This window comes from Passer montanus, unplaced genomic scaffold (assembly GCF_014805655.1).
Source record: "Passer montanus isolate IOZ18808 unplaced genomic scaffold, ASM1480565v1 scaffold148, whole genome shotgun sequence".
NCBI classification, from domain to species: Eukaryota; Metazoa; Chordata; class Aves; order Passeriformes; family Passeridae; genus Passer; species Passer montanus.
In genome coordinates, this window is record NW_024361829.1 from 614,496 (window position 1) to 630,412 (window position 15,917).

The following is a 15,917-nucleotide window of genomic DNA, read 5'->3' on the forward strand; positions in this document are numbered from 1 at the left end:
TCTCCCCAGGAGGAAAGGCTGAGAGCTGGGATTGTTCAGCTTGGAGAAGGGACTGGGGGTGACCTAACTGTGACCTTCCAGGACCTACAGGAAAGGAGGAGAGAGAGGATTTCCAAGGCCTGGAGGGACAGGACACAGGGAAATGGCTCCCACTGCCAGAGGGCAGGGATGGATGGGATCTTGGGGATTGTTCCCTCTGAGGGTGGGCAGGCCCTGGCACAGGGTGCCCAGAGCAGCTGGGGCTGCCCCTGGATCCCTGGCAGTGCCCAAGGCCGGGCTGGACATTGGAGCTGGAGCAGCCTGGGGCAGTGGGAGGTGTCCCTGCCATGGCAGGTTTGAAACTTCCAACCCGTTCTGGGATTTTGGGGTGAGGAGGAAGGTTAAAAATGCTCATCCCAGGAGCAGGGAAATGCTGCTACCTCTAGAGGTGACCCAGAAACCCAAACCCTCAGGTGCTCCCTGGCCCTGAGCACTGCTTCTGGTGGCTCCTAAACCCCACCCAGCTCCGAGCTGGGATCTCAATTAAACCCTAATTTCCCCCATTTCCATGGCTCACCCCTCTTGTATTTGTGGGCTTCCCAGATGAAGGAAGGAAATTATAAATCTGACTCCATGTTCTTAAAAGGCTAATTTATTATTATATTATATTATATTATATTATATTATATTATTACACTAAAGAATACAGAAAGGATACAGACAGAAGGCTAGAAGGATACTAAACAAAAACTCATGACTCTTTCCAGAGCCTCGACACAGCTTGGCTGTGATCGGCCAATAAGTAAAAACAATTCACATGAAACCACCTGTAGGATAAACAATGTCCAAACACATTCCAAAGCAGCAAAACACAGGAGAAGCAAATGAGATAATATTGTTTTCCTTTTTCTCTGAGGCTTCTCAGCTTCCCAGGAGAGAAATCCTGGTGAAGGGATTTCTCAGAAAATATGACAGTGACACACCCCCTTTCCTAGGGAGCCCCGGTGGCTCCAGGCAGGGAGGGAATCCCACAGAGCCCTTCCCAGGGGTGCAGCCCCTCACCCCCTCCCCACCGAGCCCGGTGCCAGCGCAGCTCCAGTTCTGTGCCAGTGCCACCCTGTCCCTCCTGCTGCCCCTCTGCCAGGCGCTGCATTAACCCCCTGCACTCAAAATCACTCTCCAGTGCTGAAATATTCTGATATTTGATCTTGGCCCTTTATTCCCTGTGCCAGAGCAGCCCCTCTTCCCTCTGTGCATTGGGAAATCCTAATCCAGCCCGGGATTCCCCTGGCAGCGGCTGGAATGCAAACGGAGCCGGCACAGCCCGAAGCTGTGCTCGGGGACACTCGGAGCTCTTTGTCTGAGATGTTTAAACTGCAAAGCCCATGGAGTTAGTGATTATTTCTGAGCGGGTGTCACACCTGCCCCAGGGCTGAGGGGCTCTGTCCAAACACGGGCACACCTCAGGGCACACACCAGAGGCTGGGGACAAAGGGAGTCCGGGATTCTGATCCTTCAAAGCAGCAAAGATGCTCCTGAGAGCATGCAAGAGAATGTTCCTGACTGCTCCTGGCTGCTCCTGTGCTCCTGGCTGTCCTGGCTGTCCTGGCTGCTCTGGTGTGCGGGTGTCTCAGGGGGTTCCTGCTCCCAGGAATCCCCCAAGGTCTGATCTGAAATCCCAGCCCCCTCCTGCCCCCATCTCCTCTGTGGATGGGCTGGGAAAAGCCTCCCCAGTGCTCTGTATGGGCCAGGCAAGGTGGAATTAGGAATTCCCCTCCTGGGGAATCAGGGATGGGGAGCCCAGGCCATGCAGGGCCCTCAGCAATCCCTGCAGAGCCAGGGCCAGGCTTTCTGAGAATCCCAGAATGGCTTGGGCTGGAAGGGACCCTAAAGCCCATCCAGTGCCACCCCTGCCATGGCAGGGACACCTTCCCCTGTCCCAGACTGCTCCAAGCCCTGTCCAGCCTGGCCTAGGACATTCCAGGGATCCAGGGGCAGCCACAGCTGCTCTGGGAATTCCATCCCAGCCCCTCCCCAGCTTCCCAGGGATGAATTCCATCCCAAATCCCGACAGGTGCAGCCTGTGGCACACAAACGCTCAGTGGGATCCCTCCCAAGTGTCCCCAAAACCCCGAGGAGCACAGGGCCCCTTCCCCAGGGGACACAAACGCGTTCCAGGCTGGCAGTGGCTTTAAGGCAGGAGCTGCATTCCTAGCAGAGAAACGATTCCCATCCCACCTGTTCCTCCAGCCTTGCTCACTCCAGACCTAATGGGGAATTCCTCAGTTCAGAATCCCATTTAGATTTCCCTACAAGTCCTGACAAAGCTCCAGACCTGTGCAGTCAAAATCAGCGATAATTTGAAATTATTCAAGCACCTGCCCTGTGGTTCACTGGGATCACCCCCTCCTGTCTTAGAGCTTTGGTTCCCTGGGAGAGCAGTTGCACATGGAGAAATCCCCATTTGTGCCCTGCTTGGCTCAGCCCAGATGGATTTCTCGGGATTTTTGCCTCTGCCAGCACAGCCAAGGAGCCTCCAGCATTTCAGGGAGCCTCCCAGCCCTGCAGCCCTGCACAAGGGAGTTTTCCAGCAATGACGCTGCTCGGTTTTGAAAGGTTCATCCCTGGAAAGTGCCTACAGCTAACATTCACTGTCCACTCTTCCCAGGCTGTGTCTGACACTGAACCCAGCACTCATGTCCACCCCAGCAGTGGAGAAATCCCTGATCCAGCCCTCACTGCTCTCCTCACAAACAGTCTGCTCAGACCCACCCTGGAGGCCACTGGTGCTTGTGAGCCCCCAGGAACTGTGATCCCACCCCAACCAGGAATGCTGGTTCCACAATGACCCAGCTGGGAGCACAGACCCAGCCTGGATCCACATCCCAGAGTTAGCCTGGGGGCTGACTCAGCCCCCTTTGGGGTGCAGGGAGCTGCTCCTCACAGAGGAGCTCTGGGCCATGTGCTCAGCTGGGCTCCACCATGGAGCTGCACCAAGGAGGGAATCAGCTCCAGATCCCAGGGAACGGCTGGAGCTGGGCCAGGGGGGTTGGCATGGATACTGGGAAAGGTTCTGCCCCCAGAGGTGCTGGCACTGCCCAGGGAATGGTCCTGGCCCCAAGGCTCCAGGAGGGTTTCGACAGTGCTGCTGTCCAAATTATTAGATTATTAGAAGGTGCAAATCTGCAGTGAGCCTCCATCTTTCTCTAGCCTTCCACTTCATTGTGACTAACCTTGAAGAAATACAAACACCTGCCTTAGGGACTTTCTCTGGTAAAAAAGATGACCAAGTTTCAACAGAGGTTTTGCGGTCTAAGTGCACATCTCATATCAGACTGGAGGCAGAGTCAAGGAAAGAAACAAATCAGCTGAATGGAGGACACTTTCCAAAGCACAACAGAGGAAGAAACAGTGTCTCAAATGACAAGCCAAGGCCTAGAAATAATAAATAATAAATATAAGCTTAATAAATGTACACATAAGCTCCACGTCCCACCAACCCCTGCAGCCTCACTCTATTCGTCAATAGAGGTGAGAATTGTCCGTATAAGACAGGGATTTCCAGGGTGGGATTGTTGGGGGCTCTGGGCAGAGCAGGGGTGGGACTGGATGATCCAGGGGTCCCTCCTAGCTCAGGATATTCCCTGATTCCATCACTCCCAGCTGTCCCCCACCTGCTCCGTGTGCTGAGTGTGAGCCTGTCAGAGGAGCTGGGTGAACCACAGGGTCTCTGCCCCCTCCAATCTTCCTCCTCTGGTAAAACCCATCCCTAGGGAAGAGGGCAGGAATGAGGTCAGGGAAAAATGCTGTTCCCAAACCCTGTAACCCCGAGCAGCCTCTGGGCCCTGCCCAAGCCAAAGGTCTCTCTTTGCTTCCTCACCCTCAGCTCATTTATCACTTCTGCTCTCAAGCCCTCCTGCTCATCCCTTTCCCATCTCTGGGCGCACCCCACGCTCTGGCTGTACTGGTTTGTACTGGGCAGAGAGGACAAGCCCAGCACTGGCAATACTGGTGTCCAAAGGCACGTTTTGCTGGGCAAGGAGCAGGAACAGGAAATCACCGGAAAGTTCCCTGAGAGGCAAAGGCAGGATCAACTGAGCAGAACTGGCTGCATCTCCTTGAGGCCTTTCAGGACTCCAAGGGCTTAAAAAAAACACAGAAAAATGACTTTTCTATGGGCAGAGAGGGGAAGAATAAAGGGGGGGGGGGGTTAGACTGAAAGAGGGGAGATTTAGGTTGGATATTGGGAAGGAATTTCTCCCTGTGGAGGTGGCAAAGGGCTGGGATGGAATTCCCAGAGCAGCTGGGGCTGCCCCTGGATCCCTGGCAGTGCCCAAGGCAGGTTGGACACTGGGGCTTGGAGCAGTCTGGGACAGGGGAAGGTGTCCCTGCCATGGCATGGCAGGGGTGGCACTGAATCCCTAATGCCCCTTCCCACCCAAACCAGGCTGGGATCCCATGATTTGTAACCCCAAGGAACTGCAAGGTCCCAAGGAATTGGTGACACCCCAGCACTGATTTCCAGCCTCAAAGCTGCACAAGCCCTCATGGAGAACAATCCCATCTGTCCCAGGAAAAGCTTTCTGTGCCACTTTCCCCTCAGCTTGGCTCCAAGATCAGTGTGGAGTTCTTCCTTCCATTTCCAAGGTCAGCACCAGGTGTTGCTGTTATCCCCAGCAGCACTTCTGCACCCGGAATGGCAGAGGGAAATAAATCAGATTATTTGTCCCGTGCCATTATTCCAGGAACAGCTCCCCAGGGAGTCAGCGCACAATGGGATCTCAAAGAGAAAAGGAGCTCCATTGTCATGGAAAACACCCCAGGGAGGAGGGGATTGAGGGATTTCAGTGTCCAGGTGGAAATGTCCCACCCCAGTCCCTCTCCAGCCATCCCAGAGCTGCGGCAGAGCCACGGTGTCCCCAGTCCCAAGGGAGAGAAGGGAAGGCAGGAGATGCCACAGGGAAAAGAAACGGTCCTGCTTGTAATGGGAGAATTGAGGGGGAGCTCTGGAGGGTGATCCATGGCCTGGCAGATTCCCAGCTCTGATTCCCACTTATCTGGAACCTCCTGACTCCCATCAGCTCCTGGCACCAGGGAATTGATGGTGGCAAAGGGGAGAAGGAAGACGGGAACGTGTTCATTCCCAGCTTTACAGCTGGTACAGGAACACAAGGGCAAATCCTCCCTTCACTCCCAGCTTTACAGCTGGTACAGGAACACTCCCTTCATTCCCAGCTTTACAGCTGGTACAGGAATATGGGGGCAAATCCTCCCTTCACTCCCAGATTTTACAGCTGGTGCAGGAACACAGGGGCAAATCCTCCCTTCATTCCCAGCTTTACAGCTGGTACAGGAACACTGGGGCAAATCCTCCCTTCATTCCCAGCTTTACAGCTGGTACAGGAACACAGGGGCGAATCCTCCCTTCATTCCCAGCTTTACAGCTGGTACAGGAATATGGGGGCAAATCCTCCCTTCACTCCCAGATTTACAGCTGACACAGGAACACTCCCTTCATTCCCAGATTTTACAGCTGGTACAGGAACGTGGAAGCAAATCCTCCCTTCATTCCCAGATTTACAGCTTGGAATGGGAACAAATCCTACCTTAGAGTGTCTTGTTCCCAAAACTAAGGACTAAATTTAAAAAAAAATTTAAAAAAAATTGAGAAGTTGCTGAAAAACTTAAATTCTTGCAGGAGGGAACTGCCCAAAAGCAGGGAGCAGGAAGGGTTTGATGGGAGCATTTCCAGTCAAGCTTTCTCAATTCTCCAGGGAGCTTTTACACCTCCAGGGATATTGTTTTAAAATATCAACTCCAGAGAGGAAATAGCCTTGGGAAGGGAAAACTCTTGGAGAAAATCGAGGAGAATCATCCAGCCCATTACCCACGGCTCAGGGAAGCTCCATGTGCTCATCCAGCCACATCCAAGGGCTGGAAAAGGAGGAGAGTGGGGGAGAGAGGAGTTCTGAATATAGGTGTATCAAATATTTTGGGGGGAAATACAGAGAGGAAACAAAAGAGACAAGGAAATGTCATCCTGCTGCCTTCTACACCTCGAGCAAACCCCTTTTCCTCAGAGGGGGAAGAGCATGGATTCAAACATCCCCAGGAACACTCAGGATATTCCTTCAGGGAATGTGTCTCCAGGAAAACAAATCCTGACAAGATCTCTGCACCAAGGCAGAGCCAGTCCAAACATCCCTCCTGGAAGGAGGAACCTTTTCCTGCTGCAGTTTCGTTCCTCCAGGGCTTTTCCCATCCAGGAGCTCCCTTCCTTTTGCCTTTTCATGGCAAGAAATAAGCAGGGATTTGGAAAAATAAAAAAAAAAATCCTTGTGAGCCATCAGAGGAGCCAAAGGCTGGAGAACACAGGGAAGCATGAAATAAAAGGGTAAAAAGGGCAGATTTTGGTGGGATATTGGGAGGGAATTCCTCCCTGGGGGATGGGAAGGGTTATTCCATTGTGGCCCTGGATCCCTGGCAGTGCCCAAGGCCAGGCTGGATGGGTTGGAGCCCCTGGGACAGGGAAGGTGTCCCTGCCATGGCAGGGTGGCTCTGGATGGGCTTTGAGGTCCCTTCCCACACAAACCACTCCATGATTCCATGAAAGTCCTGAAGACTGTAATGGGAGAGGGAACAGCTCTCAGGGGCTGGGTCCTGGCAGGAGAGAGGCCAGGGCTGACCGGAGCCAGGTCCTGAACATTGTCCCAGCCGGGGCCTGGAATCCTGCTGCTGTACCTGGGGAAACTGAGGCACCTGAGGGTCATTTCCCATCTCTTCCCAGTGTCCTTTCCTGTGTCCCAGGGTCAGATCCAACAGGGACTGAGCAGAATCCTGTGAGCCCAAGGGGCTTGGGGGTGATCCCAAGTGCCCCCAGGCTGGATGGACTGGGAATGGGAATGGGGATGGGAATGGGGATGGGAATGGGACTGGGAATGGGAACAGGAACGGGAATGGGAATGGGAATGGGAATGTCCTGCTACTCCTCCAGGTGCCATCCCAGGATCACTGAGGCTGGGAAAGGTCACTGAGTCCAACCTTGGACCAAATCCCACCATTCCCCTAAAAACTCAACCCTGAGTTTTGGGGTGGGAGCCAGGAAGCCCCAGAGCTCCTCAGGAAGGGCAGGAGGGCCTTTGCCAGAGGCACCTGGGGGTCACAGGGATCACCCAGGCTGGAACAGCCCTCGGAGCCCACACCAGGAGCAATCCTGATCCCTGCTGATGCTGGCTATCCCTGTACAGAATTTTGACCAGATACAAACCCAGACAGTTCCCTGGCTGTGCCAGCTCAGCCCCTGCTCTACACCCTGCACAGCTCCAGTGGCATTCCAAGGCTGTTGAGAGCCAAATCCTGCTTCTCATCCCTGAACAAACAGCCTGAAACTGCCCTGAAATCCAAGACAACCCCAGATCTCCTCTGCTGGCAGCAGGAGCAGAATCCAGCCCGAAACATTCCAAGTTTCCTGGTGTTGTTTGTGGGTTTTTATAAAAAATCAATGTCATTTACAATTACATAACTGCAAAAAAGCAGCTGAAAAACTTCAGGATGGAGCTTCTATTTTATCCAACCTTTTCTCCATTAATCTTCCCACACAACTGCTGTCACCATTAGGCTGCCAAAGGAAAATTCTTTGGATCCTTTCAGTTTGGCAGCTCCGCAGGTGGCACTTACCTGCTCTGCTTCCAGCCCGTGCCGCTTCCCCAGATCCCCGTGGATCCCCCTGAGCCTGAGGTATCAGGGATATCAGAGAGACAGACCTCCAGCACCCACCCTGCAGCCTCCAGCCCTGGAAATCCACAGGAAGGAGGTAAAAATTCCCAAATTCTCTGGCAGCAGCCGCTGGTGTGTGAAGTTTGCAGCCACCTGGGATTCCCACCCTGGGAATGGCTGAATGAGCCCTGCTGGAATCTCTGGGATGGCTGGCAGCATTCCCACGGAATCTGCAAGGAACTGGAGCAGCTTTGGGGCTGTCAGATTTGATCCTTTGAAGGGATTTTTGACAGGAATTGAAGCTTTTTTTGATGGAGAGGGGGAGGTTTTGCCGTGAGCAGAAAGGGGCTGCTTCCCTCGGGAGGAGCTCTGAATTCTCCCCCATTTCTGCAAAGTCTGGGAGCTCACAGGGAGCAGCGTCAGGTCAGGACTGTTTGTGCTTCCAGCCTCATCCCCCAGGTGCTGCGGGGATTTTGACAGTAATTGCATTAATTGATTTCCTCCAAGGTGAGCCCGGAGCCTCTGGAGTGGAGCAGGGATGGGAACGTGGCACAGGGACCTTCCCAAACCTCGGGGTCCCTCCTGTCCCCAGAGCCCCCAGCTCCAGGTGCCACCTCTGGAATCACCTCCACCCCTGCTGCTCCCTCCCTGGCGGTGTCCCCTGGAGCCCCTGGGATGGTGGGAGGTGTCCCGGGCTGGGAACAGGAGGGGCTTCAGGGCCCTCCCAACCCAAACCATTCCGGGATCCCACGATTCCCCACACGGGGCCAATCACTCCAACCCCTAAATGGGGATTTTCGCAGCACCAAATTTCCCTGCAATTCCTGTGCCACAAATCCCAGAATTTAGGAATGGGGAGGTTTCAGTGGCAGCTCTGGGGGCTGACCCAGGCACCACTCCAGGGCTGTTCAATCCCAAAAATTCCAGCCCAAACCTCCACAGGGAGACTCCAGACTGGCCCAGGAGTTGCACATTTGTTTTTCAGCAGATTCAGGGAACAAAGGAACTTCCAAACATGGTCCTGGTGCTGTGGGATCAGTCTGATGTGGAGGTGACCCTTCCCTTTTATCCTTCATTATCTGAAACCTCATTTTCCCGCTTCCCCCCTGCTGCCCTAAGAGCAGGGATGTGGCAGCCTCTTGGATTGGAAACATCTCCAGGTTTGAGGAGAAAGGGTTTTTCCCTTTTTCCCACCTGGCTGCCAGGAGAGCCTTCAAATCCCTTGGAATGACAAGGAATAAACCTTAACTTAAGGAATTGCTCCCTGAACTTGGTTTGGAAGCCAAACTCCCTGAGAGGGAGAATTTTCCATCCCCTCCAGCATCCAAACACAGAGCAGTTTTCCTCTGGATTTGCCAGGTCCAGTGAATTTCATGGGAGGGAACAGGGCTCAGGAAGCGGGGAGTTAGCAGGGAATTGTCTCTCCAGGCACAGGGCAGGACATGGAATATTCAGCACCACCCTCGCCCAGGTGTCCCAGGGTGGCCCACAGGCTGCTGTGCTGGCCCTGTCCCCTGGGAAGCTCCAGCCTCCTCCTTTCCAGGTGCTGTTCCTCTTGGGAATGTGAGGTTTGGGGTCAGGGCAGGTGCAGAGGAGCCTCCAGCCCACTCCAAGGGGTGTCCAGAATCATCCCCTAAGGCAGGGAGGCTGGGAATTCCCTCCCACATTTCCCCCTGTCACAGCTCACTGCCACATCCAGAGGTGATGCTCAATCCTAAATAAAAGTGTAGGTGATGCCTAATCCTAAATGAAGGTGCAGGAGGTGCCTAAATCCCAAAGGAAACTGTAGGTGATTCCTAATCCCAAATAAAAGTGTAGGTGATGCCTAATCCTAAATGAAGATGATGCCCAATCCCATAAGGATGTAGGAGGTGCCCAACCCCATATAGATCAGCTCCAGCCACATCTCAGGACCAAAGCCTTGAACAAGCCAGGTCTGAACAGTAAAATGAGCTCAGGAAGTTTTTCCTTCCTGAGATTCCTTTTTAATTAAAGCAGAACATCTCCAGTGGTGCCAGCCATGGAGCAGGAAGAGCCTTGGGGTGTGGCTGAACTCACAAGGGAAGCAGGAGAGCATCTCCCCTCCCTGCAGCCCCTCAGCAGCCAAAACAGGAGCTCCCCCAGCCAGGAGCTCCCAGAGAATTCCAGCCCTTCAGGAACTGGGAAAAATGAAAAGGAAAATAAACAGGAGCAGAAAACCCCCAGGCTCTGAAGTTCAGAGGTTCGGGGCGGGGTGGGGGTGGGGGGTGAAAGGGAACAATCTGTGTGTCTGAGAGGCAGAAAACAGATACCATTCAATATTCAGTATTCAGTATTCAAATCTTCTTTGTCCTGCTGAAGATGGATTCATTTCCCAGCCTCTGGATGTGTCCCATGGATCTCCCCTTCCCTGCACATTTCAGGGCTCCTTTCAAAGCTGTTCTTTTCCCTTTCCCCTCGGGCTGCCTGGGTCCAGGATAATTCCAGCAGGGCCAGGGAAGGGGGGAAGTGCCCCAAAAGCTCAGGGATGGGGCTCCAAGCACCTCACCTGGCTGTGTCCCTGCAATGTCCCACGAAAAGGAGGGACAGGACACAGGGAACGGAAAGGATGGGATATTGGGAGGGAATTCCTCTCTGGGAGGGTGGGGAGGGGCTGGGATGGAATTCCCAGAGCAGCTGGGGCTGCCCCTGGATCCCTGGCAGTGCCCAAGGCCAGGCTGGGCACTGGGGCTGGAGCAGCCTGGGACAGTGGGAGGTGTCCCTGCCATGGCAGAGGTGGCACTGGGGGGATTTAAGGTCCCTTCCCACCCGAGCCATTCCATGTTCCCTGATTTGATGGTTAACTTTGCTGCTGAAGCCCCCTTGGAGCTGGCAGAGCCCATGCACAGGCACTGCAGGGTATCCCTTCCCACTCGAGCCATTCCATGATTCCCTGATTTGATGGTTAACTTTGCTGCTGAAGCCCCCTTGGAGCTGGCAGAGCCCATGCACAGGCACTGCAGGGTCCTGAGGCCCTGGGCCTGTCCTGAGCTCCAAAGGCTGGAGAGGGACTGTGGGCTGGGACCTGGAGTGCCAGGGCAAGGGGGAATGGATCCCACTGACAGAGGGGAAGTTTTGGTTGCAGATATGGAAAACTCCCTCCCTGTGAGGGCGGGGAGGGGCTGGGATGGAATTCCCAGAGCAGCTGTGGCTGCCCCTGGATCCCTGGCAGTGCCCCAGGCCAGGGGTGGCACTGGGTGGGGATTTAAGATCCCAAACCAATCCAAAATATTCAATGACTTTTTTTTAACCTCTGGACAGAGTTTTGGGGTCCCCAGGAATGGGGGGTGGCTCCTGGCCAGGCCTGGAGCCACCAAAATCCAGAGAGCACTGGAGCAGAGCTGGGCTGGGCCCAGTTCCAGGGCATTGGCAGGTCCAGGGTGCCCCATTCCTGATGGCAAACAGGGAATTTGATAGGAAGAGGCCACGAGGACCTGACTGTTCAATTTGCTCCAAAGAATTCCTGTTCAAATCCATCCTTCCCAAATCCAGAGGTGTTTCCATTTGCTTCATTTCCCCCCCTCACTTCTTCAGCAGTGAAATGGAAAATGGGGGAAAAAAAGAGATAATTGGGAGGATGCCAGCTGTGAGCTTAAAATAGATCCAAATCCTTCCTCTTCCCTACCTGCAGAAGGAAAAGAAGGAGGTATTTAAATATCTATCTCTATAAACACATTTATTTATGGATTAGCCTTTTATTCCTTTAAGGAAGGCTAGGAATATTGGCTCTGCCAGGAAATGCCAATTAAAGCAGCCCTGTCATGTGTGGCACAGCCCAGGACCTTCAACCCGAGCTGATTCCCAAATGAAGCCCCTGGATCAGCCACATGTCCCCTCCAAAAACTGGGAGGAAGGAGGATTGAATCCTTTGGGATGGGCAGGCATCAGGGACCCCCCAGGGGCAGGATCCACAGCCCAGCCAAGATCTGGCTCCTGAGATCTTCCCAACTGATCCTTCTGTGCAAGCCTGGAAAAATCCCACTTCACTGTCTCCCCCACGCTGGATTCCCAGTGTAATTCCCAAAGGAGCAGCCACACCTCGGCTCACTTGGGCATTTGTTTGATCTCTCCCAGGTTTTTGCCTTCAAACACACACAAGGAAATGAGATATCCAAAGTTTCCCTATTTTTAATTTTTGTTTTGTTTTGTTTTGTTTTGGAGCAGGCCTGTGAAATCCAAACATTTTTACTCCTTTGGTGCTGCTGGGTTAAAGCAGCAGGTGCAGAAATCCTGGCACTATTTCTGTGCTCCCAATATTTTGATATGGATGGAATATTTCACCTCCCCGCATTCAAAACAAACAGCCCCAAAATTCCCTCAATTCCTTGGGAGAATTTCCCAGCTGGAAGCTCAAGCATTTATTTAATTTATTTGCATGAAAAATGAAACAAACCCGAGGAAAACAGCGAGAGCCCCCTTTGGATGTTTCTGGGGCTCCCCAAAGCTCTGCTGCCCGGGGCTGTCGCATTCTCTGGGCTCTGAGGCAGCAGGGCTGGCATTAGGGCCGAGTGGTGGCTTCCATGGAAACCCCAATTTCCAAGTGTTCTGTGCCTTTCTGCTTCCACGCTGGCTCCAGCAGGAATTGTTCCTGCAGGGCTTGGCCAGAGCAGGGAACTCTTCCCAAAGGTTTGGGGGGTGCAGAACGCATTTAAGGCTCCTTTTGCCCCAACACCCTGGGCTGTGGGGTCACATCTGTCCCCAGGGATTGTGGGGTCACACTCATCCCCGGGGTCTGTGGGGTCACATCTGTCCCCAAGGATTGTGGGGTCACACTCATCCCTGGGGTCTGTGGGGTCACATCTGTCCCCAAGGATTGTGGGGTCACACTCATCCCCAGAGCCTGTGGGGTCGCACCCATCCCCAGAGCCTGTGGGGTCACATCTGTCCCAAAGGGATTGTGGGGTCACACCCATCCCCAGGTGGCTCCTTGGGTCCCAAAGCCCAGCCCAGCCCAGGCAGGGCTTTGCAGGATGGAAACATCCAGCTCATATCCAGCTGTGCCCAGCGGTGCCAGGCTCTGCTCCTGCCCCTGGAGATGGTTTGGTGCTGGCAAAGGATCCCATTCCCAGCCCAAGGGGACCTGAGCCCCCTGTCTGGGGACAAGCAGCCTTTCTTTCTGCCGCTTGTTCTCCTGAGAGGCAAAAATCTCCACCTTTGTATTCCAGGGGCTCTGGGAGCACCAAATCCAGCCTAGGAAGGTTGATCTGGGAATCATGGAATGGTTGGGGTTGGGAGGGACCTTAAAGCCTGTCCAGTTCCACCCCCTGGAACTCCTCCCAGAGTCCCAGGCTGCTCCAAGCTCCATCCAGCCAGGCCTTGGGCACTGCCAGGGATCCAGGGGCAGCCACAGCCTCTGCAGGAATTCCATTCCAGGCCTCCCCACCCTCCCAGGAAGGAATTGTTTCCCAAAATCCAAGCCCCATCCTGCCCCATTTGATCCCAGTCCTGTAATTTCTCCCCCTGCTGCTGGTCCCTGAAAGCTCAGCAGGGCAGAGGATGTCCCCTGCCTGGGGCCAACCCCAGGGGATAAAACCAGGGATAAACCTGCTGCCCACTCACCCAGCAGGAACCGCTCAGGAGGGCGAGGGAAGAAATCCCAGAAATGCCCTGGGATGCTCCAATGGATACAGGTGGGGAGGGGGGCCAGGGAAGGGGCTCCAGTCACCCGGTGAGGCTGGAGACAGGAGCTTGGAGAGGATCCTCCCTCCCTTTGCTCCCTTCCAGGATAAATACTAGTACTAATACTAATACCAGTACTAATACCAGTACTAATACTAATACTGATACTAATACTATCCAGCAGCACAAAGTTTTAGGATTTCCTTTCCAGGGGATTTCAAGCTTTTCTTTAATCCTTTTTGCCTTCTCCCCGGTCTATGTTTGAGGTGAAAATGAAGTTTCAAAAGAAGCCAAAGGTTTTGTTTGGAACAACTTCCAAATAGTTGTCTTCCTGTCACCTTGCAGGGGCACCCAGGGGATATTTTGGGGAGGGAATGGTGGAATTTCCCCACAATAATTCACTGAATTTGTCAGGGAATTCAAACTACAGAATCCCAAATCCATTCTCCACTGGAAGGAGGAAAACTCACCCAGCTCAAGGGATAATTTTCAAATGACTTGTTGGTTAATTAGCAATATTTCTGTATCAGCTCAATTATTTCTTATTGGACTTAATTAGGTCCAATCAGCTTTGCTGTGGCTGCCTGAGGAATTACCCAGAGCTCAGATGCAGGGAATGAGCTGCTTTCCCAAATAACTGCAAACATGGAGAGAATTTGCAAAGGCTGGGGCCATGTCCCACCAGGTGATACCTTGGAATTTCATCGTCAGGTTTGCTTTGGCTTTGGAATGTTTTCGTGGGGAACATTTTGGATTCCAGCTCCAGCTGGCCTTGGCCATCCCACTGTCCTTTGCCAGCTAAGTAAGAAAAATTGCTTCCCTCTAATAATAAGGAGATATGAGTGGATCATTTGGAGTGGATTTCAGGAAATGCTGCTCCGCATGCAAACCTGCTGCTCTTTTCTTCACAAACCCCTTTTGCCAGGCTGCACCTGCCCAAAAAAAACACAGCAAAAAAACCAGTGAAAAACCTTTTGGAGAAGAGAAAGAGCTGAAAGCAAAGCCAGGGCTGGGCCGGGCTTTCCCCACCCGGGAACTCGGCCCGGCCCGGCTGTGCCACAGGGCTGGGATGAGCACGGAGAGGGAGGGAACTCGGGAGGATGTTCATGGTCGGGCAGCTTTTATTTCCTTGGGTTTGTGGCAATAAATCATGAATAAAACAGCCCCGGCCCACCTGGTGGGGAAGCACTTGGGATGCTGATTATCCTGAGAGGGAGCCAAGGGGAAAAACTCCCACTGCTTTCAACAGGCGGCAGGGAAAAACGAGCCGGGATGCGCCGGGAAAACGGCAGCAGAGGCTCCCTGGAGCTGCCAGAGATCTGCTGGCATGGATACGGGAACTGCTGGCCTCTTCCCACTCGGTGCCGAAAGGTCACGGCCGCTGCTGGGGCGTTGGGAAGGATGTTGCAGTGCTAAAAAAATGGGAAAATGCTCCCGAGCACGGACACGAGCTCGGGAAAAACCACGCGAGTTATCTGAGGGCAGCTGGCTGAGCTCAGGCAATGTTTGTGCTGCTGCCACCGCCCCCGCCCTGCAGGGCACAAGCTCAGCCTCCCAGTCCCGCTTCCCCCCGTGTTTCCGGACAGGGAGTGGGATTTTGGGCCGGCTGCCCCCCAAGCCGCGGCTGCTGCACGTTCGCAGCTTTGCCACAATAAAAAAAGCAACTCGCCGGGAGAGGCTGGAGAGAACCAGGCTGTAACGACTCCATCTATTGGGTAAAAATATACGGCTCCAAATGCACAGGGAAAATTAATTCCGAGGGAAAAAAAAATATATCAGAGGGGATTCGGAGCAGTTACCGGCACTTACGGCTTAATTGGACACAATTAGAGGAATGTTCCTCGGTACTGTTTGAAAGCAAAACGAAGGTAACGGCAGCCGCTTGCACAGATCCGAGCTCAGCAATCCCGGGGAGATGCCAATCCACATCGCGAGTTATTCCCGTCGCACAGGCTGTTAAGGGAAAGGGGCTTTTTCGGTGTCCGATCAGGGCAGGAGGAGCCCCTGACCCCGAAGGGCTCCGCAGGCTCGGGGTGAGGGGCAGCGAGGGGCGGGGGCGATGCTTCCCGGAACGCGTTTCTCCCTTTCCCATCCGTTCCACGGGAGCCGAGGCGCGGGGAGCAGAGCCCGGCGCCCCCTCCAAAGCCATCCCCCCCTCCCCAGAGAGCAGCGGCCGCACGGAGCCCGCTGCAAGCCTCGCCTCCGTTACCCCCGGCTTTTCTTGATATTATGTTCTCCCCCGGGGCTGCTGAAAAGCAGAAAAACAAACTCCTGCCGGAGGAGGGAGGAGGCAGCGGGGGGGCCGGGGCCGGCGGCAGCCGGGGGATAACGGGGGGCGGAGGAGGAGGAGGAGGAGAAGGAGGAGGAGGAGGAGCGGGGGGCTACTCCGGGAAAGCAGCAGCGCGATCGGCGCCGAGCATCGCTCCCTCCGCCTCCCGAGCGCCGAGCGGCCGGGACTGGCACCTCGGCAAGCTTCGTCCCGCTCTTCCTCCTCCTTAGCCTCCTCCTCCTCCTGCTGCTGCCGCCGCTCGCAGCCCGCGGCCGGGGCGCGCCCGGCGGAGCGCTCGGCGATGGCAGCGCGGGGC

General features: G+C 54.3%; 1 protein-coding gene across 2 annotated transcripts in view; it reads left to right on the forward strand.

Annotated features, from left to right (window-relative positions):
- Nucleotides 1–15,917, forward strand: part of LOC120498401 (acid-sensing ion channel 2) — a 404,155-nt gene that overhangs the window by 310,295 nt on the left and 77,943 nt on the right. The gene's annotated exons all lie outside the window — the stretch shown is intronic.